Below are 27,846 nucleotides of genomic sequence, written 5' to 3'. Positions count from 1 at the left end.
GCAGTGGAAGATGGCCCAAGTCCTTGGGCCCCTGCACCCGCATGGGAGACCAGGAAGAAGTTCTTGGCTCCCGGCTTCAGATCAGCTCAGCTCTGGCTGTTGTGGTCATTAGGGGAGTGAACCAGCAGATGGAAGACCTCTCTCTCTCTCTGCCTCTGCCTCTCTCTATACTCTGTCTTTCAAATGAATAAAGTAAGTCTTTAAAAAAATTACTTTCATTACTTACACAAATTCCACCTTCGGCGACAGAACACCCTGGCTAAGCATCACCCAGTGAAGGCAAACTTGAACAATGTAATCCAGTCATTTATATTACAATACTCATGAGGATTCCTACTATTTTTAAAATATTTATTTGAAGTGAACGGTGGTTTTTTGTGGGTTCACATGAGAAGCCAACAACCATTAATCAAAACTGCTCCCGTGAAAAAACAAATTCTGCATTAATTTTAAAACAGACTTTTGGGACACAATTATTTGTAAGCAGGGTATGACTGCATTATTGGAAACACAGTGGTCTATCAGAGCCTAGCACTCAAAGAGCAAGGCAAGACTCACTTGAGCTATCCCTTTAAGATCCGGCACAACCGCCGGCTCCTCAGTGAGCTATTTCCAGAATGCTCAGACAGAGTAGACTGGGCTTTTTATTTCCTGTGTTATCAAAAATGTAGAACCAGCATGCCAGAGAAATGAAGGAAGATGCACACGAGAGTCCCCGTATTAAGTAACTAAGAATTGCAGTGCTCTGTAACAGAAAGAAAGCACTTATTTTTTCCAGTCTCCTGCATAATATCCCAATTCAGCTCACAGCACACAGAATATTGTATAACACTGTTCCTCCATCCTAAGAGAAGTCAACAGTTTGGAAATCAGACTGGTCTAATTAATTGTACACAATGGGAAGGTGTCTCTTTGCAGATAGCATGTAGATGAAAAGCTGACAGTCACAAAGCCTTCAGACGTAAAGACATTTGCTCATTTAGGAACAACCCCCCCCCCCTTTTTTTTTTTTGGCAGATAGAGTGAATTCAGTAATGCTCAACAGAAAATATGTTTAGCTTTTTTCTTTAAAGACAGGACAAACACATGTGACACTAATACGCTCCCTACACATCTTGATAAATTGCTGTGGAGTGGTCATGGTGAAATTTCTGAAAGCCTACAGGTCTCACTGTTTTATTAAATACATTCTGCAAGTAGGAAATTTCCTTTCTGTAATGGAAATAACTTCCATTTTTATGGCCAATTGAACATTCTAGAAACACCCCTGAAACACTAGGTTCTACAGGTAGGAAAGAAAAGCATTTACATAATGGAAATACATTGCATTCCGAGGATGGAGAGTGCCATGAAATCTCTCATGACTAAAAAGACCAGTTCTTACCCTGCTCACACGGACAGGTGAATAAGTGAATCAAACAATCACTCGCTGTGTTGCTTTCTGTCTTTTCTGAGGTAAGGAAGGTCTTTGGCCACCTTGTCCTAGTCACCTGGAAGCCACACCTACTGGGCACCATGGTGGACATGTCCATTGCATTCCCCCACTCCAGAATTACAAAACTAAAGTGTGTTTTGTTGCTTTGTTTTGGGAAGCTGCAATTCTTTTCACATTAAAAAAGAAATCCCATATTCTAGAACATGCCTTTCAGACACAGTCTTGGGTCATGTGTGCATGCCAACCACAGCCAGGCCAGGGCAGTCAGAACTCGGCCAGCCCCTACAACGTGTGTGACATGTGTGAGATCCACAGCCATCCTGCTCGACTCCAGCTTAAATACAGCTTCCAATTTGCTGTGGTTGGCATGACCTAATTTTGGCTTGCAAGGTACATTTTCCCCCACTCTGGGTTTCACTGACTAAACACTGAAGGAAAAAAAATATGTTCTTAAAGGGATTCTCACTCTTCCCTTTCTTCAGGAAATTTAGGGAATTGAACAACTGTTGGCAGCTGGCTAATTCCCAAACTAAAGTCTTTTTCTAGACGCGCCTACATCTTGACCCCTCATGCCAAATATTTTCAGCAGTCTATTTATAAAGTTCATCACTTCCCCTGTTACTTCATCTCTAGAAATGCCAATAATTTAGGAACTGGAATGATGCAGCTGGTCCCATAAACTGGGAAAGGAAAGATCCTTGGAAGAGATCATCTTCTTGGTATAATGTAAGGAATCAACTTATTTTCTTCTCAATTCCCCAGAAAGGAAGTAATGTTAATGTTCTATATTTACTTTAGTGTTCAAAGATGTCTCAAAGTCTTAGAGTTTGGATGTTCTGTTAATAGTTCTTAATCCTGATTACATATCTGAATCACTTTAGACATAAAAAACAAACAAAACACCTGTTACCTAGACCCAAACTAGACTAGCTCAATTGGAATCCCTGGAACTCGTTCCCCCATGCTCTCTAAGGCTCAAATCTGAAATCCACTGTAATCAACTCTATTAGAAATAAGACATCCCAGCACAGCTATGTTGTACCATGATCTCACCTGGATTGTAGCTATGTTCCTGAAATGTACTAGCCTCTCCATTCATGACCCGATTCACCTACAAGAGCTTCTCGGCTTTTGGTTATGTGAGAAAGAAAATTCATCTGCATAACTTCGCTGACTCTCAACAGATTAGTTACAATCACAGAGAGCCCTGCCCATCTGAGATAACACAGGCCTGATCAGTATGCTCCTTTTCTGCAGAACCAGAACTGGGGGCTCTCAAAAGCTTAAAAATCAACTGTTTTCATCTGATCTTTTTGACTCTCTGGATGGTTTCCAGTTGTATTTTTTTAAAAAAAAAGTCTCATGCCATTCATTGTAAATCTATAATAGTTAACCAAATTCAGTGCTGTCTGCCTTATTTGCTCAAGGGGTACCTTTCTAATTCCATGTTCGATGTTGATGCATTATCTACTGGAAGTCAAGTTCACCACATCGGATAATCTCCAAAAAAATAAAAAAGAAAAAAGAAAAAGAAAAAGTCAATCCATGAGCTCCAAGTTCTCAGGCTTTCCTATTCAACTTAACTCTCTACTGCAGTCACGAAATGATACTATCAAGCAAAGCAGCCCAGTCCCTTGCCCTGGTCCCGGGATGAAACTGGGTTCACCTCATTCCGAATCTGCTTTGTAGAAGTAGTGTCACCACCAGCTGCTGACAAAATGTGGCTAACAGACTTGGAACTGTGTTCCATTATGGCACGGAGGCCATCACCTAGCCCCATTCCATAAAGCTGGTTACAGTGCACGTCACAGTAATGCTTCCTGCGAAATAATAAAGCATTTTTCTACACAACTTGTGGAGCTGGTATTCCTACTTCCTCATCACTGCTTTGTCTTTCCTGTCTTCTGTCATTTTTACATCTTTACTTACATACACACGTAGTATAGATGGGGTGCAACAAGGAAGGGAGAAAGTTCACTCTCTGGGATTCTGAGTGTCTTAGCACTCCGTGGCTTGCTGTGTCTTACAGACTTATTTCCTTCTATCACAGCACTTTTAATAGAGTTCCGACAAAATACACAGGATTTTTTTCTAAGGGTATGACGGCCCTCAAACACTTTTATTTATTTAGTTTTGCTTTTTTTAGAACGAGAGGGGAAAAGGAGAAGTACCACTTGAAGTTCTCCTACATTCCTTCCTGTAAGAGAGGAAAGTTGAGTCTCCATCTATGAAGCGGTACCTACTGCTGCTCTCGGCTCTCATTCCTAGCTGGTGCTGGCTCCCGTGACAACGCCGTGGGATGCGGGGGAAGCATCCTCCTTCCTCCCAGCTGTGTCTAGGAAACGGGGCTGAATGGGAGTGGAGGAGGATGAGCCCTCCGCCTTCCCTGGGGACTCATGGTAGAGCCATTTCTGAGACACATCAGAGCAGGTGAAGGGGTCAACTCCGCTCCTCCTACCTCTGCAACCATCTACGCGGCTTCCTGAGCTGTTCCCAATGCCCCAATTCCAGCAGAACCTGGAGTTGTCACATTTAAGATTCACATTAGGTCTCCCTTCCTCTACTCAAGACTGACCTGGTCAACCACCTGGAGACAGTGTTCAGATTCCTTCACTCCGGTGTGCACCTGCCATATACCTGCAGTATAGCATTCAGCACCTTACATTTATAACTGCCCCTGGGGTATCCACTGCCCTCATGGGACTGATTTTCTCAGGGACAGAGCCTCCATCTGTATACTCACTCATTACACACTTAGTGAATAAACTAACTGATACATTAGTACGTTCATGGTTGATGGCCAAGGACAAGTGTTGGGAAACAGCAGTGGATATTTTATGGGTAGAGCCCTGGGTAGTTTGCAAGTTATATGCCTATTTGTCTCCGTAACTTTCAGTACGCCCAAGTTCAAGAGTCACATCTAACTTCTTTTAATTGGTACTTCTCAACGCAAGCTTTATGTTAAAGCACCCAATGCAGTCTGAATCTGGAGTGAGGACCCAGGCATCGGTGTTTTCAAAAGCGCCCCAGGCAGCCAGGGTTGAGAGCCATTGACTTAAGTGTACACAGAAAACTCCATGCTTCTGATCTCCAGGCTTCTCGCTTATCATACACCCAGGAGCCGCTTACTGCCTTTGAATGGCTTGTGTTGGTGAGGAAGCGTCAGTGGCTGACTACATTTTTGGAAAAGGCTTTTGAAATGCGGTATTAGCCCCATCCCGGTCCTCTCCTGGACATGCACAGAACGAGCCGACAGCTGTGACCTCCTCCTCAGCCTCTGGGCACTCCAGGCCTTTCTAGTGAAACTTACTTCCTGTACATTTAATTCAAATGGATACTAAAAATAAACTCAGTGTCTTATGGGGTCTTAAGAGTATGTTTTACAGTTGGAAGTCTCCAACACGAGGGAATTCAAACAACTCCAGACAAAATTACACCAGGAAGTGGACAGAACTGGCCTCAGTGGTTTTGCCTGAAAGAGAAGAACAAAGGCCAAGCAGCCACACAGGCACAAGGCCCTGGAAACTCGCTGGCCGTGGGCACCGCAAAGTGACCCCGAGGTCACTGGAACCGATGAATTCCCCATAACACATTCAGTCTCCAGCCCTTCAAGTCTCATTTCCAATAAAAGCATTTTTAAGGATAGAGCGCATGGATTATTTTGGTGTTTGCACAGTAATCCAAACAAGCATTTCATTCTCTTCTACAGTGAAGCCGAGCGGAACCAAAGGCAGCTTCTAAGACGAACCGTGGAAATTTGGCCAGGAATCCATGACTTCAAGAATATGGCAACCATCAAGCTTGTCCATTTGGCAATTCAGAAATAGCCGAGTCCCGTCTGACCTCCGCCAGCCTCTGTCCCTCCTTCTAGTTAACGGCCCGGCAATACTTTCATGGAAAAAAACAAGGCAACTGTTTATCAGAGGAAAGAAAGTTCATATTGTTTCTCACAGTAAAAATTCTAAAAATGATCCTTTTCCCTTTTCAAAGGGTCTTTTCCTGAACCCAGAAACATTCAGCTAAAAACTAAAAGCCATGCACTGGATGAATACGCTTGGTCTACTCTCCTCGTTTTCCAGTAGAACACGACCTGTCCCAACTTGGCAGTTTATTCCGCACCTATCTTTGGCACTAAGTTTTTGTTGTTTGTTTTCCTTTTTTTTTTTAACTGCAAAGAACAGGTTAAACAGCATGCTTGAATTCAAATTTGCCAGGATACTCATCCTCACTAATTAGATTAACTGAATAACGCCTGAAATCCATTTAATATCCGTTTATGGACTCTGTCGGACAGCTCCAGTTGTTAACTCACAACTATACAAATTACTAAGAGTCTTGCACTGAGGGTTAAAAAATTAAAGCAGCTCAAGAAATAAGAAGCCAAGGGGAGGTCACAGACAGGGATGACACAGCTAAATGCCCACATTTCAATGAAGGCTAATATCCTAACAGGAAACGTGTATTTTCACAAATAGCAAAAAGTGGTGCTTGTGAAAAGAGAAGCCATCAGATAACTTGGACAGAAAGAACATATTTCATCAGCTGATAATATGGGACTATATCACAGACCAAATTCACTTTTTAAAAACAAACAAAGTTACACATAGTTATAATGCCATTCTGAGATTACTGAATACTATTCCCCAAGATGCCAAGCAAAATTAAGATTCCAAAGGCAAGTATGTCCTTTTTCTGACATAAAAGATGAGACAATGTGAATGAGATTTTGGCTTAGGAGGGAAGAGAGTGGGCTCTGACTAGCTGGGATGCAGTTCAAGTTCTGCCATAAAGTGAGGGGCTTTGGATCTTGACAGCATCCATGTCACTAAGTTTTGCAAAGTGAATTAACGCATATGAAGCGTCAAGCTCTTAGAACAGTGCCTAAGCATACAGTGAGCTCTCACAAAATGCTAGCTGTGACACTGTTGCCTGAAAAAAATTCTCATTAAGCCTTTGAAATTAATAAGACAAGCTTTTTGCACACATTCTAAAAGTTAGCAGAGTTTTCAGAGAGATCCTGAGTAGTGACGCTGGTGACAAGTGAAAGCAGAATTCCTAAGTCATTCTTGAGTATCAATTATATTTATAGAGGATCAGTCCTACTTCCAACCACCAAGCCAGCAAGAGTTGAAAACCAACTGGTCAACATATGTTGATGCAGATGGAAAAAGGCTACAACTGTCTTTAAATCGTCTAAAGAAAGCCGAGTGGAGAGCCTTCTGGTCAGTGCAGTCCATCCTATAATTATGTGTGCAGCAAGACCCTTTGATGGGTTTCTTAGTCTATGAATAATACATACTGTGGGGACAGCTTCATAAAAATAATCTGCCTTTGCTCCAAAAAGACCTATGACTAAGCAAGTGCAAAGGAGGGGTTACCTCCCAACCACCCAGAAGGGCGGCGCCCCTACCCTGCTGGAGAGAGGCAACAGACAAAATTCTAGAAAGTATCTTTGAGATAAAATACTTCCAAAGTTCCGATCCTGGAGAACCAGGGAAATCTCACATTTCAAAAGTTCCCTTTCCTGAATTTTTAAAAATAAAGTTGGGTGGGAAGATTTTGTTACTTTTTTAAATCAGGCATTATTAAATAAGAGAAAGTACTATTTACAAGTATTTCACAAGATGAAATCTATTTCCATAAGTTCTGTGAATCCTGCTAAAAGAAGTGAACTTTGTCTCTGTAATGAAAATTCAGAATTGTACATTTTTATACTTTGAGTGATAAAGGATTTTAAGGATTAGTAATTCTAGTTAAGTATAACTAAATTTGTCAAAGGAGTCTTATCTTGAAATGATCTTACATATATCCAATTATAGTAAAATTTAAGATTCTGCTGGTTCTCCATGCCTATGTGACTCTTTCCCTCTTAGCAAGGCCAAGTCAGTTCTCTTGTAACAACTGTAATTCTCCTTCAGTCCTCCTGTGATGATAGCTTTCAAGGCAAGAGGAAGAGACCACGGAATCTGACCAGAACAATCTTAAGTCCTTCACCACCTATGATTCTTGGCCTTTTATGCCAAGAGCAATTATTTGGGATTACCAGAAACTAAGCAATTCAAGTACCTACAGATTACAAAGTAGTTATTGGACAGGTAAAACCATGACTAAATTAGTTCACAGGAAAAGTGAACTTCAGAACCATCCTTTGTGACTTGTCTTCAATCTGTGTGCTATGTTCACAACATAAAAGCATTAGAAAATCAACTCAGGATGTGTATGTATACACGATAATATTTAAAGTCTACTGGACAGCGATTCCTTTCTCTAAAAATAAGAAAAACTACTCTAATAATTACATGATACGGCCCCAGAAAGGTAATTTAGCAATCAATGGATATACAATGACAACAAAGGTCAAATTGTAAATTATTTTCTTGCCAAAATGTGGAAAGTTGTTTCAAAAAGGCCTTAATTTATATTGCTCAAACTGTCTATGTGATACTCCATCAGTTTTGTATTCAGAAAACTTTGACACATTTATGCCTAATATATTTCATAAATTTTCTTTTTGTAGAAATCTAACCTTTATTTTCTCATACAAACACAAAGTTTCATTTGTATCAGTTATAATTATTGTAGTTTCTTAATCTGAATTTTTAACTTATCAAAATTGTAACTGACAAAAACTTGAGTTTCCTGAATTTTGCATTATTCTCCAAGTTAAAAATTACTTAAATCCTAAAGCTCTTATGTACATACACCATAAAGTCTTCAATTCTCAAATATTTAAATACCATCTACTGTACACAAAATGCTAATGTGTCTATCTGCAGGAGGATATCTATATACATATTCTTACATGTACTTAAACCTTCAAAGCCTGCTACCTTACTAAGCTCATTAGCTCAAGAATTAATGCAACTTGCATTGCTCAATTTTTTTTTACTTATTTATATAACCAAAGAAATTACTTTCTATGAAAAAAACAAAGTAAATTACTAAGAAAAATTGGTAAAATCAGGGAAAATCTAAAGAACAGAAACTAAGTTCAGAAATATTTACTTACTGCATTTTTAAAATGTAAACATTTACAAAAGAAAAATGTCACATTATTTAGCAAAAGCATAGTTTATCAAGTGTTTCTACAGGGCATAAGAATGTATGTAATAGCTTAACCACTTTTGGTTTAATTTAATGGTGTCAAAGACTTAGGAAAATCGCTGTTAGCTATGAGGTTGGACAACTGGTAAAGTAGGACCATACCCTAAATATTCTATCACAATGTGTTTTTAAGCAAAACCTTGATTCCAGTGGGTCAGTCGGTTTGCTTCTAGTATGAGCGTAAATTCGTTTTTAATGATTACAGTAAATTTCATAACTGGAAATGCGATAATTGTATCCAAAAAAGTTTGGTTCACTTTAACCATCCTTATAAAAATCTACTCTTCCGTGTCAACACAGTGCATTTCAACATTAAAGATGTTCGTGAACTTTTAAAATTTACTTTTTGATGGGAAGTAAATATTTGGTCAAAGATACATTTGGAAGAAAGCTTTTGGTCTATGAATATTATAAAAGTTTCTTAGAAATCTCTTTGGGGCTGAATACAATAAAACTAGGGCAATGCATATATTCTCAGTTACTCTTTAAAAAAACCTGCAAAAGTGACTACAGTGGCATGTTCTGACACATTCTTTTCATAAACCAGGCCCTGTTAGTGACAGCAGAACAGATTGTGTGCATCTGCTGGGAAGGCGCCAGATGACAGTGGGAAAACGCACATGGATACCTTGGCACAGCAAAGGAAAAATGGAGAAAAAAAGACCTGGAAGAGAAAGTGCTCAACTTTAATTGAAACATTCCTTCCAACATGATGAACACCATCCAACCACCTCTTGGAGCCTGTCAATTTTACATAGAAGAATGTATTTGAAAAGGGTTCTTTGTAAATTAGAGCTGCTTCGTCCCCTACCCGCACTCAATATTGACTCCGGTTTTGGATTATTTTTTTCGAATTATGGCAAATGTCATAGGCATTAGGGGAGACAGAGGCCAAAGCCCCCTACTGCAGCCCGGTACAAGAACACAAAACTTCTCAAAACCCTTTCAGGTTCAAGTCAAATTTTAAATATCTGGGTTAAGTTTTTGAATCCTGTGAGTATTATACTGCCAAGTGCTAAAGATGCCACAATTCAAATATTCTGCATTGTGACTATTGTGGATGGTGCTTGCGTTCAATGGTGCTATGGTATTTTATTTTATGCTGATCAACCACAGTATTGTTTAAGCAGTTGGCTCAAAAGTGGTAGAGGGGCCCACACATACAAACAAATGTGCTTCTATAAATCATATCGGGAGGTTCTCTTAGATGCTCTGATTACAATGAAAATTTATTCTATACAGTAGACAATGCAAATTTTAAACTGGAGATGAAGTTGTTTAATAGATTAGGAGTCTGACTGAAGCAGCTGCATTCAAAAAAAAAATTCTGGTGATTAACAGCCATTTTCCAGTAATCATAACCCTGGAAACGGCTACTAAGTAGGAGGAGGGGGTTGCAGATGGGAATAATTCTCTAAGCCCATGTGCCTTCCAGGGCTCCATCATCTTCATGCAGACTTATTATTATTATTATTATTTTTAAATTAAAGCTTTTAGAGGCATCCTTGATTGCAGTGCTGGGAGCTGTCCATGCTGTTTTGCCACAGGGAAGTCCCCTCTGCGAGTATTCCTGCACTGAGCACTCTTTACCCAGGCATTAAAACAGGCTTAGACAAGAGAGCCGAGAGGCAAGGTGCACACTGGAGGGGGTTTATTCAAAAGCACAAGAACAATTTCAAGTGGTCATAACCCCCTCCCCCAGGCTGTGTACACTGGGCAGGCCTCACTGGCATTACCTGTCGCCCAAACTATGAATTTTTTTTGAGAAATTAAATGAATATGAAAGCTGAAAAAAAAAGTGCTGAGCAGTTTCTGATTTCAGAAATATTCCCATCTGCATCCACATTCCCTCCTAAATTTTATGACCTGTTTGATCAAAACGTGAGGTGAAATTCTGCACTTTGTAGTTCTTCTCACATGAATAGAAAAATACCCCAATTAGGTTCATTTGTTCATAATCTCAAAGTGGATAAGCTCTGATTATAATAAATAATCCCTCAAATCGGGGAAAACAGGACAAGAGCAGTGCCATTTATTTGACTTTATTTTTTAACTATTAAAATAAAAAATGTATTATCTTTCTGGGCTACATGTTATTCTTTTACTCAACAAAGTCTATAGAATACCTATTATATGCAGAAGTACCTGTGGAGCAATACAAAGATGGGTAAAATGACACCCATCCTTCATAAGTTAATTCTAGCTCCACATAAAGCAAAGTTGTACAATGAGAAAATTAAGCCAGCAATACTAATGCTTCCTTCAAAGGTGGGTAATGCCAATGCTAAAAAGAAAAAAAATAGCTTTCAAGTTCTTTCTAAGTCTTTCACTATTAAAATCACCTAATAACTCCATGCACATCAAACACTTGCTCCAAAATGAACTGTTATTAACACTAAGCAACAGTCTATCTGGAATTCAGGACTTTCAATAAATGACTTTTAAAACTCATGGATGAAATTATTTCATTCCTTGGTTCCATTTCTAGTTCTAAAAATAATAGGATATTTATTGAATAACATCTGATCTGTGAATGGTTTTGATTTTCTTAGGGAAAGAAGTATTCGCTACTTAGCAATCATTAGAATTGACCTAACGCAGCATCAAAAATCAGACTTGCCCTGAAAGTGACCCAATTTTAATGGTCTGAAAGTGTTACTGGAAAAAAAAGTTCAAAATAATTATCCTATCAGATATTCCTAAGTGATCATCATTAGCAGGAAGATAAAATGGTTAAAATATAGTGTAGCCTATGACAATAATTTAATAACTTCTCATACTTTGTGTGTTTTATGCTTTTACATGCAATACTCTTCATCTGCACAGAAACACTAAGACATGGGTGCTATTATTATCCCCATTTTACAGATGCTGAAACTGAGGCTTTCTGTGGTTCAGCACTAACCAGCAAAGGGGAGGTGGGCTTTCGAAGCGGCTCTGGACACTGCTCTTCACCGCTACTCTCCATTCTGATGAACATGTTTGTCTCAAAGACTTGCATGTATAATCAGAGGATATCAAGCATGGCAGTGGGTTCTTTAAGCTTTCTGTTGGCTTAAATAGTTTCCTATTTCTCTTCCTTTCATGCTCTCTCTCTCTCTCTCCCACCCCATACACATGCATTCACTCACACACACACACACACACACACACTCCCCTTGGAGTTCTGGCGCACCACTCCGCAGAGCACCAATGAAAGCCATCACTTGGTCCAACTCATCCAATACCTGGTCCACCTCCCGTGAGTTGACCACGCTGCGCATTTCCACCCTGGATAGGCCACCCACAGACTCTCAAGGTGTCGGTGGCTCTTACAGAAGCTCTGTCCTGCGGCCCTGGCTGTCTCCCCATCAGTATGTGGAGCTCCTTCATGCCATGGCGCTGGGCTGTGATGAGCCACATCAGTCTCTCGAGGGTAAGGAGATAAGTTAGCACCTGAAACAACTCTAGGCTCTCACACGTGTCATCAAAACAGTTACGAGTGCACTTGCTTTCACTATGCCAAATACTTTGAAGCAAGAAAAGGGCACTCAGAAGATGATAAAAAAAAAAAAATGAAAAAAGTAGGGCGAAGCCAAGAATTGTTTGATTTTTTTTAAAGCTGTAAAATGGGTAAGGGGTTCGAATCGTGGGGAGAGCACCCACTTTACCTCACGTGAGATCAGTCCTCAAAGGGACAATGCCCAAACACAGCAGCCCCGGGCCCACACGGGCACTGTCTCTTATGCAGCCCTTTGCAAACCTATTAACGTCATGGTGGAAATTTCTCCTTGGTTTATGTAAGAGGAGAAAAATTCAAACATGCAAGAAGGGAAAAATGCAGTTAAAATTATTTCCTTAACCTCTGACCTACACAGAGCCTGAGTGTGCTTCCAATAAATACTGGAAATGAACAAACAGATACATTAAAAAAAATACTCAGGTGTGTTTGCCTTCATGGGTTAAGAAAAATAATCCAAACAGAATTAGGTCTGGATTTATACCTTTTTAACCAATTAACTGTTACAAAGGGGTGAAAAGATCTACTTTCTAGACCACACAAACCTTTGCTATGAGACCACCCAGAGACTTAATAAGGCTCCTCCCAGATGGATGAAGGTCAAGTGCCTTAAAGAAGTTACCGCAAGTTGCTGGTTAACACGGTCAAAATCTCTAACATTCTGGTCTGGAGAATTGCCTATTGGTCAACCCTCTGAGAGATTCCTGGTTCAATCAGGTATAATTCTTAAGTATTTAGATAGTAAGGTAGGTCATTTTCTATTTTAAATATCTGATTCCAGTACACATGTCCAACAGTTGAGACTTTTACAGTGTGTCTAACCATATTTACTCAGGAGTGATGATTCCATCACTCTTCTAGAGGGTTCCAAGAAAATAAAATCTTGTAAACCGAACATTTAAAGGTTTAATCTGATTTTTTAAACAAAATGTCTAATTTTGTAATAAATAAATTTCAAAAATTACTGACCCATCTCTATATTAATATATGCAAGAGAAAAAAAGAGTTCACCATTTTTTCTCCCTTGCTCCTGGGTCTTGAAAGGGTGTGGAAAGAGGGACACCCACAGCAGGAATTCACCGCTGTGGTCATACTCTTCGAGCTGACTTTCTTAAGATCTATGTTGTATTAATTTCTTGACACTTTACTGAGGAACTTTTGCATGCATGACAATCATTGCGTAGTATTTAGACGTGATTCAAATTGCTTTTCTATTTTACCTTAAAGAAAACTAAAGTTACATGTTGCTGTTCAGGTCTGACTTGGGAAATTCTATATACAGGCAATTCTTTATTAGCTTAGTGGGTTAATGACTAAACTAACATGAATACACTATTTGTATATGATTATATCAATAAATTAGTTTGAAATAAAATTGGAACAAACATTTATGGCATGGTAGTAGTTTCAACTGAAGGCTCCCATTGAATATATTTCTTATGGAGAAGGCTAGTTTTAGAAGGCAAGGTGACAACAATCTCACTGCACCTCATGCAAATGAGAATTGGGCTGCTGACCGAAGCAACCATGGCAGCTAAGAACTTTTTTTATAGGATTTTTAAAAATCACATTGGTAATGGTTGAAAAAGTAACCGGTAATTAAAAGCTGCTTTTTAACCATTTTTATTTTTCACAGAAAAGCACAAGTGTTCAGACTATGGTTTCCAATGCAAGGAATACTCATGCAGAAATTTAGAAGTCAATTTATTTTGCAGTCTTAAACACAGTGCTTACCCTGTACCTTTCAAATGCAGAGCATAAACAATTGATAAACGACAGCTGATATTTTGTCTCTGTACTTTGCATTTTGACCTAACAATCACTGAAAGTGTGAATGTTTATCAATAAAAAATTACTGCAGCACCACATAGCGTTTTGAATACTGCTATTCTCTGAGATAAGTACCAAGAAACCTCAATGTTAATTTGCATCACAAAAATGATGTACCGGATAGATCTTGAATATAATGCACCATCTTCATTGAAAACAAAGCATTATATTTCATTTGCAAAACAGCAACAAAAATGCAAGTATCTGGGCCTACATGTGCTGGAGCTGGGGGTGGGGAGAAGGTCTCATTTTCTATCTCAAACCTATTGTTTTATGCATCCTAAACTGCTGTATGGGAATGAAAAGGAAATGTACAGAATCCACTTCACAGTTAGTGTCTTCATGATTTAAGAGGCAGAGTTTTTAGATTAAAGAAGGGAAATATGCTTTTTCTCCATCCCAGAGCGACTGCCCAGGACAAAGGCCTCTGCTCCTTAGCCCACTCGGGAGGAGAAAGGACCTGGTTTAGGGCTGACAGCAGCCTGAGCCCGAGGAGGGAAGTTTATGATGTGGCACCGTGCGCTGTGCCGGGTCTGCAGCCCGGAAGTGCTCCGTTTGCAGCTCTGAGCCGGTACCTGCCCTGCACACTCGGGAATAAAAATACACCAAAAGAAACTGGGGATGTGACAAAGGATTAAAAGAGTTTATTTGTCCTTTCTTTATCCTGAGTGTAATTATTGTTTGTAAAAAAAGAAAGAGCTGAAACTACAGTACGTGGAGGTTTATTTTTTATTTTTTTCCTTTTTAAACTCCTCCAACTACCTTCCCACACAGCCATTTATGTTAAATGGTACACTTACAGAATCACCTACATGCAGGATATAACTTAAAACATCTGCCTGGACACACACGTTTTGTTCTGATGTAAAAAATGCGGCAGAAATTGTAAAAATATGGGGCCATTATATTCTTAAAACGCATGTTCGTCTGTGAGTGTGTTCGTTCATTAAAAAGAGATGTTGGGCTGCAATTAGGAAGCCCGCCCTATAAAGGCTTCCTTGTGCGACCACGGTTTCCAAAAAGAAAATGCTCTCGTGACTATTTCTGCTAAGTAACCACATCTTCAAAATTAAAGAAATCCCAACCCCTCGTGTTCCACTCAGCAACAAGACCAGCATAATCAGCCTGGGCAGTTGCACCCCTTATAACAGGGTCAACAATTCCTTAGCAGCTGAAAAATCAAAGTCAAGTTTATTCGGTTGCAGAGGAATCTCCTTGTCTGCCGGGACTCACTGAAATGAGTGAATCTGTTCTCTAGTTTTGCAAACACATAAGCATGTCTAAGGAGAAGCCGCCTGTTCTCCAGGATGGGGAGGTGGGCACAATCTCCTGCTGTCAGTCTAACTTGCTGGGAGAATCACAGACATGGGGGGAAAAAAAAGACAGGGGTAGTTTGGGGCTGTGTTTAAAAAAGCAGTGCCCCTCCTGTCAAAGGACCACAACTACCTTTTTAAAAATCCGATATGCTAAAGACCCCCGTATCTGAGACAACTTCTATGAATTCTTCACGTGCATCTTATCTCAGACAACAAGACAGCAGAGGAAAACCAGAACACGCTGAGGACGCGATTGGGAAAAAGCAGGTTCTCACCAGGCACCCCGTAAAAGATCAGTTCCTCCAGTCTCCAAACACAAGTGTCAGGGACGTGATCTGAACCACTGTGTGAAGACTTGCACTGCCACTCGACAGGGATCGCAGCCGCCTGCAGCACCAACAACGATGCCCCATTCATTCCGAATGTGCAGCATTGAGAATTAATAGCCTTTGCAATGTCTGCATTATCAAAGCGTACTGATTCCTGCAGAAATCTGTCCCTCACAGGTTTACTGTTTGTATTGCTTGTAATGTCACCAGCTTCCTTTACGATGCCCTCCAAAGATTCTCTTCGTGTGGACTCTGAACTTTGTTTATAGTGGTTATAGTTTTTAAAAAAATACAGAGAGTTGAGGTGGGCAGCAGAATGACAACATGTAGCAAATATATTCTGGTAATGGCGAATATATGTTACTCTTTTTATCTGCCAAAGCTAAACCACAGATCTACAGAACAGGCATCACATCATTTCCACAGTTAATAGCAATATGATTTTTCTCTTTGGCAGTGAATGTTAAATAGTATTAGGGAAAGGTGAGATAATACTACACTGAATAGTTTTCTCTATAATCTTAGTATTCACTGTCAGAGAACATTCTTTAATTATGGCACTGGCAACAACAATTAACATAAGAACATCATGCTGTCTGCATAGTCTTAAGAGAATAGAAGATTCTGGCACCTTTTACTTCCTTAGACCTCAATGCTATCAGTAAAATCAGGCAGTGGCTACTAAATTCTTGTTTGGGGCAAGACCAAAATTTTATAGCATATTTTATGGTTATTTTATTCCTGGATGTTGAAGACTAAAATTAAACGCTCTCCTAGGTCTTTCCAGGAGTCACTGTGAAACAGCCTAACAGTATAAGAGTTGCTTTTCAAAAAAAAAAAAAAAAAAAAAAAAAAAAACCTGACAGTTTCCTTTGCTTACTTGAGTCGATCATCACGAATTATTTTCTTTCTCATGCCGCTACTCTCGCATACTGCATATTTGCTTCAGCTCTCCAAGGCAAGAAATGTGGCTCTTGTGGGAAAGGCCCACCCCTTTCGACATGTTTGCTTCCTTGGACGAAAGGAACACACCCCCTTACATTCTTTGAAACGTGTCCAACAAGCACAGAATTGTAATGGCCTTGTATTATCGACTAATTTAGAAAATCTGAAGTGATAGTCAAATATTGCTCATGCTGTGTATTTTGAATCGGGAGAACAAAATGACCTATACACAGGTAGCAGAAATAAATGTTACCTCACGACCTAAGTGGAGTGGAATCTCAGAACCTTTGGAAGACTTCGTGGGAGAATTTGTGGCTGTTGTTGTGCACCTGTGGGTTCTGTAACAACTCGGGGAGAGGCCTGTGAATGTTACAAGTTTTAGAGAATCTTTTCTGCATTTCAGCCTCACAGGGGAGTGTCACCTCTCTTTCCTAAGGCTATTAGAAAAAACAAAACAACAACAACAAAAATTCAGGAGCTGAAGTTTCCATCTTTCTTGGTGGACTCAGTGCACGGCGTGAAATCACAGACGTGCAATAGTATCACAGATCAGATATCTACTCTGACTTCCACCTCACGAGCCAATCTGCTAGTCTTGAGAAACTGGGTTTTAACAAGCCTCTCTGCCGCGATGTAGCATTTTATATCCCCAGGGCAAGTTTTCTATTTTCTAATAAAGTGTTAGACTTCCTATCTGTGGAGAGGTGTGCATGTATCTTTTATTTTTCTAAGCCCTCCTTTACTTTTATACCACTTCTACATAGCAATTTTCCAAGTGTAAAGACGCCAAAAAGGGTAAAATAGCTGTATCTCATTTAAGAGAGTTCAGAGTTTACACGAAATGGTTGGTCTCTTTGCAACGGGTCCATCGGGCGTTTCAGGATGAACTCGGCTATACAATGTCTGGGCCTACAAAATGGAAGCTCTACCCTTTCCTCTGTTTCTCTCTCGCTTAGAAATAAGAGCGAATATCAACCGTGAATAGATGAACTGGAACCGCCGGATCATAAACTTATTAAAACTTAGTAAGATATTGTTACGGTCAAAGAAAACCTCCAAGTGTCTGCCACAAATCCACTCTGATGAAACATTTCACTCACTAAAATTTCCTACCTTGTTATAATAATGCACAGAAAATTAAACACATAAATATTAATTTTATGTATTATAGAAGACACAGGCAATGAAAATGCAATGTTTACATTTACGAGTGACTCATTAGTGTTTTATTCTGTGAAACACTAGGAGGCATCCGTTGGGTAAAAAAGGACTTCAATTTTAGAAGAAGCAAGAAATTCCTGTGGAGCTGGATGTGGAAGAAGTTGGGGTTTTCACAATTTCATGGCAGCCTAAACTTTCTTCTCTGAAATAAACTCTCAAACATCATATTTGGCTGTAAGGACTGATCTTAATATAATAACCATGCAATATAGATATATTATATAGAATTTGACTACTGAATGCCTCTCAAGACATATTTCAGATGCGTGGACTCATAACCGTGTAATTACACATTTTTATGAAAAATGTACTTGGGAACAAAATAACGTAATGGGCACTGGACCAGCAGGCATCCTGCTCTCGTCTACTCAATACTTTGAGTGTTTTATTCCTCCGCTTTGTACTCCTTACACCTCTGAAAAACGTCGAACTAACGCGAGCCTTAAAATAACCACTCCACGTAATGAGACGACGCGCTGTCTATTCATAAAGAAGCGAGGACCTGTTTTCTCTTATTTTGCTATTGAGAGCCTGTTATTTGAAAACTGAGTTTTCTGCTGTGTGAATGGCGCTCCATTATGGGGGAGCAACAGGGTCGCAGTGTAGTCATCTCGCAATCATTCCAAATTGGAGTGTCTTCCACTCAACAATTAGCTTTTCTCTTTGACCCACCACCACGACACGTGAACTGTGTAATCTGCCTTTTGTAAGGTGCATGGACTGTGCTGTTGCTCCTGGGTTTGTGAATCGCCTGTGTAATCTGGTTTGATTTCCTAAAGATGACAGAGCTCGGTGAACAGCCAAGCTCGCCTGAGTGCAGGACAGTCCACGTGCCCAGGAGATTAAGGTACAGTGTGGAACCGGGGACCTTCGTCACCCATCCTTTGCCAGGCGGCATGCTGGGCTGTCCATAAGAGACAGCAGCAGCCTGGTCCCGCGTCCCGGGCAGTCACCAGCTATGTATGAAATGAAATATATATTTTAGTGTCTTTCAGACTTTAGTTTGTATGCTATGCTCTCAGATGGATGTGCTTTTGGAAAAAAAGAGAAAAAGTAGAACTTTCTTAAAAACCATCTCTCTATGGTCCATTCTGTGACCCTGAGTTGTGTATTAAATTCTTCCACAATGCTTTGAGTCATGGCCCAGACACCAAGGCTCTCTGTTTAATAACTATTGCTTTGTTGTTATGTAGCACAAGTATTGCTGTTCAGATAATTCCCCATTCTTGCCATTTTCTGAGATTTCAAACACTCAAAATATACCACATGTAGAGTTAAGAAATAAGACCACAGAAAATACTAGAATAAACAGAAGAAAGTTTTAAATGATAATGTTAACATATGGTAGGGAGTTATTTAGTGCAATTCTTTATAGAACAAATTTAATTACAGTGAAATAATTTATTAGAAAGTTGTATTATGCAATTTATTGAATTGATAACATGAGGGCCAAGGAAGAAATTAATAGCTATCTGACGGTATAAAATGTGATTCTTTGGGACTCCACTCTGAATCATTAGATAGCCCTTTTCCCTATAGGAATGCACTATTTTCCCCAAAGGTTGCAAAATAAACATGTTGACCAAGAGGAGACAAGGTGCAGTGAGTCCTTGTTATTTAAGTTGCACATAGTTATTCAGTGTCAATGTGTTTCTCTCTTGGAAAGTTTATACCTGCGATTATACACTAAAAAATAGGAATAGTTTAGAAATGGCAGAAAATTGGCCATTCATTACAAAGTGCTCACTCGTACTGAAATCAAAAAACAAATTAATATTTAATGAAAGCTATACCTTAGCATGTTCTTTCCATACATGCCACGTACACAGCAATCAGGATGTAAAAAGCGTAATTAATGAAAGAAGCAAAAATACCATCTTTTGGAAGAAGTCCGAAACACTCGCCTAACATCCAAAGCTGTGTGGATGACATTACTGCACAAATAGATTTTTCTCAAGTTTACTAAAACTTGAAGGAAACTGCCAACTATTGTCCTCTTTGCTTCACTGGGAAACTACATTTAAAGCAAACGTTATGTTTAAAGTGTGTTTTGACAAAAAAAAAAAAAACTTTTAGAATTGACTCACTCGTCTCGTACACTGCTTACTTCCCTGCATACAGAATGAGGTATTGGATTTGAGACTTTTTTTTCCCCCCTCTTGAGATAGGATGTCAGATAGGGTCATCTCTTCCTACCTACAGCGTTCTGAATCCACCTGGTGGAGAGCGACTTCTTTTAACTTAAGAAAATAAATAAATAACTGCAGGCATAATGTGGAAGACAGTCCGGTGTATGGACCGCATTATGTTGCGCTGAGACTGGCACAGAAAGCAAAGTCCTGCTCGTGCTCCTTGGTACGTACGGAACATTTTCTGCGACTGGCCAAAGCCGACATTATTGTAAAAATTAAGTAAGACGCTTTAGTTTCAAACTGGAGATTGTTATTCTATTGCAAGCTAAAACTGGTATCACTATGGGGTGCACAGGTGGTCCCATTTCCACGTCCTCCCAAGTCTCTCGGGATTGGCATTATTGTACCCCCACATAAACATCTTCCCTCTGCAACCACAACGCCATTGCAAGGTGCAGTGGGAAGGAGGCTGGCCACTTCTATGTTTTTGTACGGGGATAGTGAGGCGGCTGGAGTTTCTTCCACAGCACTTAGAAAATATCTGCCGCCACAAGCATTTCAGAAGGCAGCCACCATTGGAGTTAGTATCAGAGTCACAATAGTGAACCGCACTCGGTGTCAAGGCTGTTCTCTCATGACCACTTCGGGAGCTGGCAGAGTGCCCGACCTGGCTTATTAGACTGCCAGCATTTAAAATCTTTTCTACAAAAGACATGCATCCCTAAAACGCTAAGAAAAAGAGGCTTTCCCCCAGGAACAATGACCCCTGGACCTGGAACAGTCGGAAAGGATTCTGACACAAAATTTCCTTTAAAGAATCAATAGCCACTTTCTGTGAAGGAAACAGCATCAGCAATACACTTAAGTGCTTGCATAATATTTCATAACACAATAAACAAGATGCCGTGGCCAAACAGATACTTCCTTTGTGCCAAACTTTATCACGGAGTTTGGTAACTTTCATCCAAAGTCCATGCAGAAGGCAATCTACGTGACTTCACCTCGTTTGCTTTTGAGCAGCTTTTGTGGTCGGCTGGACCTAAGCAGTAAGGCAGTCCCTGAAGCCTGAACAGGAGCTGGGAGAGGCAGGCGACCTCGGCAGGGGCATTTCTCGTCCGTGCACGCCAGCGGAGAAGCCCTCTGCCCGGCCAGCGCCTGCAGAGGGAGGGAGGTGCACCTGGGTGTGAGCCCTGACAGGCAGCCGTGCAGCGGCTTAAACTAATCCTGGGAATTAGTGGCTCACGGCAGCACCCAGGGCGCACCGGGGTCTCGGGATGGGGGGCGCACCCCGGGGGCGCATCTCCCACCGTGAACTCGCCCCGGAGTCTCCAAGGTCACAGAGCCTTCTGCGAACCAGTGATATCCACCATACCCGACATGCTCATGACGTGAACTAACTTCATGAAACTTTACACACGCTGGGGTGACAGGAACGAGGCTGGAGTGACTTGCGAAGCGGATGGCAAGAACGCACACGACTCCCTCAAAAGTTACTTCCAGCACCAGACAAGGAAACCACGCAATCTACAGCAGAGAAGGCACCGCGAGCCTCAACTTCAGCCTCCACGAATAAATAAATAAATAAAAAAACCACACACGCGCGCACACACACACACACTCACCCAAAACACAAAAAGGGAGACGGACCCAGGGCGGTGGGCTGCAGGGATGCGGATTTCAGAGACAACACCCGGCTCTCTGCATTTCCTGGCGAAACGTCAGAGGTACTTACATGAAGGAAACCCCGATCGGATTAGTCCTTGGGATATTTTCCTTTCTTAAGAAAGAGAGAGAGGGGGGAAATAAAACAACAGTGATCGTTACTTCGTCCAGCCTGGAAGCGCCGCTCCACCTGATTCCAACACGCAGTGCCGGCGACCCACACAGCCAGAACCCTCAGAGTCAATCCAATAGCAGCCCGAAGATGTCCGGGTGCACGCGGGTGCTCCAGCGTCTGTGACTGCGAGCGAGCCGAGGGCTGGAGACGAGGTGTGCGCGGGGGCGCGCCGGCGGGGGCGCGCGCGGCGGGCGGGCGGGGGGCGGCGCGCGCGGGGGGCGCGCGGCGGCGCGCGCGGAGGAGGAGAGGCTGGAGAGGCAGCAGCAGCAGGAGGAGGAGGAGGAGGAGGAGGAAGAGAAGGAGGAGGAGGAGGAGGAGGAGGAGGAGGGGAAAGTGGCGCTCGCAGGCCGGCCGGGTTAAAAGTAAGCAGGCGCGTCCAGAAAACTGCGTCCAGGAAGGAAGTGACAGAAGCCGGAGGGGGAGAGGAGCGCGGCTCGCAGCCTTGGAAACATCGCGTAACGAGGCGGGGGTGCTGGCGGGGAGGGTCCCGGGAGGGGGCGCACACGCAGCTCGCGTCCCGAGGAGCCGCCCGGGCCCCGCCGCGTCCTGTCCTTGCACGGGGGCCCTGCGCGTCCCTCTGCAGCCGCTGCTCCCAAGTCCTCGCCGTTGCGGGAGGGAGGCGGCACCAGACCTCGCAGCGTTTTAATAAAACAAACACCCAGCAGCTCGCAGCTCAGCCCTCCAGTCTCAACTAGATTGATAAATTACTCCACTACACTACTTTAATTATGTATATGGTATGCAGAATAAATCACTGAACATCAGAACCTCAATCAAGCACTTTTAAATGATAATTGCATCTTGGTGAATCAATCTTCCCATTCCTGACATTTTGCTAATTTTAGTTGTACGGCGGGGTAATGGCACATGCCATACGCAAACCTAATGACAATTCTGTATTGCACGAGCGGGAAGCCGGCGCGGCGCGCGGCGGCTCCCGGGCCCCCTCTCCCCGCGGCGCCGTGGCCGGGGTCCCCGGGGAGTCGGATCTTTGCTTTGGCCAATGGGAGCACCGCCCTGGTCGGGGCTCTGCTGACTTTTCCCCGCGTTGGACACGCGGGAGCAGCCTGGGTCTGGCCCCGGCCCGCGCGCGCCGGTCCAAGCCACGGTCCGGGCCGCCCGGAGCCCGGAGCGCGCGGCCTGCGGCCCTGAGACCTTGGCAGGGCCCGCCCGTAGCGGAAAGTTTCTCGACAGTTAGGAATCACCAGGATTTGAAATCTCGACCTCGCCGCGGGGCCGTGAACTTTCCAATCGCTTTGGAAATCCCGGAGCGAGGCTGCGGCTCGCTCGCGGATCCCTCCCCGCCGCCCCGTCCCTCGCACACCTCACTGGACGGGATCCAGGTCCTCACACGTAAAGCGAACCGACTTCCCAAATGCATTAGGCTATCCTAGCCGATAGCTGATGACTTCACTTATCCTGAAGAGTTTCAGCTGTACAGGAAACAGAACCAGGGACTGATAAGGGAGACTTGTGTAGGTGGAAGCCCATAAACACTTCGCCTTATGCCCTACTCTCCCCACCCACTCACTCCCACCACCCCCACCATCCCCCCCCCCCCCAAAAAAAAGCTAATATCCAAATGTAGAAAAGGCTGCTCAGGACCCGGCACCTCCCTGCCCCAGCCAAGTACACCACACCCAAGAAAACCAAAGATAGAACACATTCTAGCCAGGATTCGAATCCTGAAGACAAGATCGAAGGCCCGAGGGACCACGGGTCATAGAAAACGCTGACACTAAATTAAAGTTGTTTAATACTGCGAAAGGAAGAAGGGAGAACTCTGACCGGGATACGAACGCCTTGGATGCACAAGAGTAGACAATAGGAGCATACTAAAGTACCTAGCTAATTAAAGATACCCCCTCCCTTTAAAAATATTCGGTTGGCACGCTGTTTAACCCGGGGGCTGGGTGCATTTCCCTGTGGGTTCCTCAGCCTGCCTCCAGACGTGGTGTCAACGCCACCTGCTTCCTGGCAGGGCCTATGGGCCTACAGAGCTTCTCTCAGCGTTTGCGCCCGAGGCCCAACAGCTATGGGGACTCCTGTGCTCTTGTCATAGGAAACCATGGCATGGAGCGAAACCCATCTCCGCTGGGCGCACTTCCGGCAGATCAGCCTCCATAATGCACCTGCCTGGTTGTCAGGTGGGGAGGAGGCTGTTAGCATGATTTCATTTTCATAATACGGCAGAGAGCATCTAGACCAGGTTTTCACTCGGGTACAACTTACTGGAAAAAAAAAAAACTGCTTAAAGGCATATAGGCATTTTGAATACTGAGATGTGTATGTATGGTGGTAAGAGTGAAATTAATTTTAATTTTTTCAAGATTCACAAAGTTCCTGACAAAGCAAGCCGCTTGAAGAGTCATGTGAGCTTAGTGCCATAATGCCTGAAATTGATGTAATGAATTATAACAGCCTGTTTGACATGAGCAAAGGGACTTAGCCAATGCATTTCAATCGTGCTATTTCTCATGGATTATAGAGGGTATTTCTATTTACCACAGTACACTTAGTTTGAGATTGGTTTTCCTTCCAAAAGAAATGTTTCATTTTACCTTTTTCATATTTTAAAGCATTATTTGATAATAAACATAAGAAACCTATGATTATCAATGATAGTGTGAGTATGCAGAACTCCACACTGTGGTTAATTTGAAAATAATTTGGATCTGGAATGTATCACAGTTGGCTTTTTGAAATAAAAGCCCCCCCCCCCCCCCGCAGATCTAGCTTCTAATTATGTGTGGCCTAAGTTAATGTTAGCATTAGTTTCCTTCCCATAAGCCTTTATAGTTGAAGTGGAACAGAGGAGGTCATGCAGAAATGCACACTAGAAACTCACCTGAAATTTAAAATTATTCATATGTAATCCACAAACTGATTCATCCAGAATGTGCTTTGTATTCTCCTTTAAATACCTCTGGCTGTTTACTACCAAAGTCATTCTGATCTTTTACCACTTACTGGTACTTGGCTGAAATCAGACTGTTTTCCCAGGTAGGGAGCAAGCTTGTAGTGGGCGTTAGCAGACCTGGATTCCCTAACAGTCTTACTAATAGAAGTATGTTTTCTAGAATTCAGTTAGCTTATATACTGAATGACTGCTCCAACCTAATCCAGTTCTGTGATTGGGGGAAAAAAATACCTTCTATCTTCGAAATCAATTGGAAGCTAGGGGTCTATGCAGTTAATTAAAAGGTGACACTTCCTTTGTGAGAAAATGATGTCAGGCTGATGGGCTATTAAATCAGCTGGTTTTTGGTCTAATCACCAAACATTGCCTTCATTAAATGATCATCATGAGTGCCTTCTTATAAATGTAAATATACACTAAATATTTCCTCCTCCCCCCCAGAAGGATTATGGTTAGAAATGTATTTAATTAAAGTGCCACAGAAGTCAGAGAGCACAATCCTTGGAATTTTGACCCCAGGGAAAGCTCATATTCCGGTTTCTGTTCAGTCGCTTGCTGTCCTCCCACACGCTCCTCTCTTCACTACTTCCCTACATTAAAGCAGCAGTCTCCTAAAGCCCTGTGCACTGGCTCTGCCTGCTTTTAAGCCTGGCCCACGCTGGGTGTAGCTCTTGAAGTGAGCTTTAAAAAATTATTTTAAAGTGAGCTGGGGCGGTTGCCACAGCAACCCACCCTGAGATGAAGAAAGGCTATAGATTAGTCCACCCCTCGAGATTATTCCACTGTATGGTATTTGTTCTTCAGCCAGCATACCTTGCACACAAACATGATAATGGAACATGGAAGTTCAGAAAAATCTCAACTACCAAGGCACACATTCTAACAGCATTAAGTATATTTTAATCTCCTTGTAGTTATACTGTAGATGATCTGTATGACTTCCTGTGAGATGGATTAATTGCAAAAGATACTCACAAAGGCAGGCCCTGAGAGCTGCTGGGAGCTTTGAGCATATAGGGGATGGGGATTTAACTCTTTAACACTACATTTCCTGTCGGTACCATGTAGCCACCTAAGGAAAGGTGCTCGGCAGCCTTAACCGCGTGGTTACTTGGTGGGAGAAGATGAAACAAAAAACACTCACCACGTGCACTTTTTTTTAACCATCACCATCACTTGCCTTCCATTCTTTATTTCATCTCTTCATAGAAGTTACTTCACAGTTTGCACCTCTTCTTTGGCACCTTAAAATGTGGAAGTACAAAAAAGCAGACGTATGAATGTTTAAAGCTGACATGGAAGTACATTCAAATAGATTGATGCCTAAAACTTCTTACCTAAAGCAACGTGAATGCTGATTTTTAAACCACTGTGTTTGGGATAGAAAGGAACTAAAATGACCCATTGTGATACTTTTAATCTTTCATATAAGTAGGACCAAATACCCAAGTTTCAAGAACGCACTATGTGTAGCTTTTGCCCAAACAGCATAGGCAGCATAGACTGTGATTGAGAATCTGTAATGTAGAAAGGACTCACTGTTTCTAGGAAAAGTCTAATCAGACCTTTTTATCTCATTTCTAAGGATCTTAGGTTTGTTTTCCTTTTTTTTTTTTTTTACCTTTAATTTTATATTAGATGAATTACAGGGAGGGAGGTCAAAGCCATCACAAGCTAACATGATGGGTCACATTGGGCCGTGTTTGCAACGCGGGTGTGGCTGCTCTACGGGCTGCTTCTGTGTATAGCCTACAGGCCAACTGCTAACCCTGTGGACTCAGTGCTGTTTTCAAATTCTGTTACCACTGACACCTTGACCTTCCAGCAGTGTTGAACCTTACTGAGCAGACGCATGCCCCAGGGTTTCCGGGTCTGCTTTCCACTAGTGTTCCACACACACCAGCCTTCCTTTGGCTTCTGGTTGGAACCAGTCCCAGAAAGAGAACCAGCCTTGAACCTATCAGAACCTGACGGGCAGTGTCCGTTTTCTCCTGTGTGCCACAGTCCAGAGTCATTTAAAAAGCTCTGGATGGGGGTTGCTTCACAATCGAGGAGAACGGAAGAGTTTTGGCCAGTTTCATTTGGAGGGAGGGTGTTGGAGCCTCCTAGGCTGAGGCCCACGGGTAGTTTGAACTTGGCCTGGTAGTCAGGAGCAGGCTGAGTGGCCAATCCCCTTTCTTCCACTGGTGCTCGGTTTTGCTATTATGCACTGGGCTTCATGCTACACATCTCCCAGTGCCTTTTCGCCTTCCGGGAAGGCAATCTTCGTGAAATCATGTCTGAGACATACATTAAGCCTTTTCAACACGCCATTGCAAATGATGATACATTTCTTCCTTGGCTGGTATCAGTGTGTCCAAAAAAGGCTCGATCGGTCATTGGCTGGCGTGTGTGACTATCTCCAGAGTCTCCACACGCGTGGCTAGGTTCCGTGGGACTTCGCCACGACTTCCCAGTTTGTTAAACCTGCATCAGAATGCTCATTCTAGCCCGATTCTTAAAACGCCAGATACCCTCCATTCAAGGAATGGGTGTCGCCCTTTCCCCGGTTCAGCGTTTCTCCTAGAGACCTGTGCCCTTCCGTTTTTAAAAACCTGTACTCGGGGTCGGCGTGGCAGTAGGGGTTAAAAACCTCATCCCGCGCTTTGGTGTCCACTTTTTGTTTGGGCAGCAGCGGGCCGGTGGGATTCGGGTGGGACGGCCCCTGAGGGTCCCGGGCGGGCGCAGAACAACTCTGATGGCAGCAGCCCCGGGCGCTGAGCTACCAGAGACCGGCTACAGGGATCCCTCGGGCCAATTGGAGCTGCAAGCTTTTCCGCGCCGCCGGCGGGGCGTTCCGGAGGCGCCGCGGCCACAGCGCCACCCAGTTCCCGCGATCCTCCCCACTCACCGCCCAGATCACTCGGCTCTCCGCAAGCTGCTGCCTCCCCACCACCCACTCTGCTCCGGGAGAGGGGACTGAGGGGGCGGGGGCTGCCGGCCCTGGAGCGCTACTGGGGCGCGGAGGCTGCCTGCCGGCCGGCGGGGATAAATGCACCACGTGCGTGCGCCCTGGGCGAGCACCGGCCCTGGTGCGCCGAGCTGCACGGGGTGTCCCGGCTTGGGGGGCGGCTATCGGTGGCTTATCGGTAAAGAGGGCTTGTGGGGAGACCTGGTAAAAAGAGGAGGCTGCCACGGCGGTGGGTGGGCTTAGGCAATGGGCAGTGGCGGTGCCGGGGGAGTGGTCCTGCTCCTCTGGGGCTGGGAATCTCAGGAACGTTTCCTATAGGTTGGCAAAA

At 42.9% G+C, this 27,846-nt stretch overlaps 1 protein-coding gene across 3 annotated transcripts in view; it reads right to left on the bottom strand.

Annotated features, from left to right (window-relative positions):
* Nucleotides 1-21,785, bottom strand: part of MEF2C (myocyte enhancer factor 2C) — a 154,637-nt gene extending 132,852 nt beyond the window's left edge. For 2 of the 3 annotated variants that reach the window (XM_062211905.1, XM_062211907.1), the window contains exon 1: nucleotides 21,544-21,594. The gene's annotated coding sequence lies outside the window, so the exon portion shown is untranslated. Of the gene's footprint in view, nucleotides 1-21,543 lie in introns of all 3 variants that reach the window. The other variant, XM_062211906.1, reaches the window with a different exon arrangement.
* Between the last annotated feature and the right edge of the window lie 6,061 nt (nucleotides 21,786-27,846).

This window comes from Lepus europaeus, chromosome 15 (genome assembly GCF_033115175.1).
Source record: "Lepus europaeus isolate LE1 chromosome 15, mLepTim1.pri, whole genome shotgun sequence".
NCBI lineage: Eukaryota > Metazoa > Chordata > Mammalia > Lagomorpha > Leporidae > Lepus > Lepus europaeus.
Note: the sequence above shows the minus strand (reverse complement) of the source record. Positions and strands in the feature narration are given on the sequence as shown.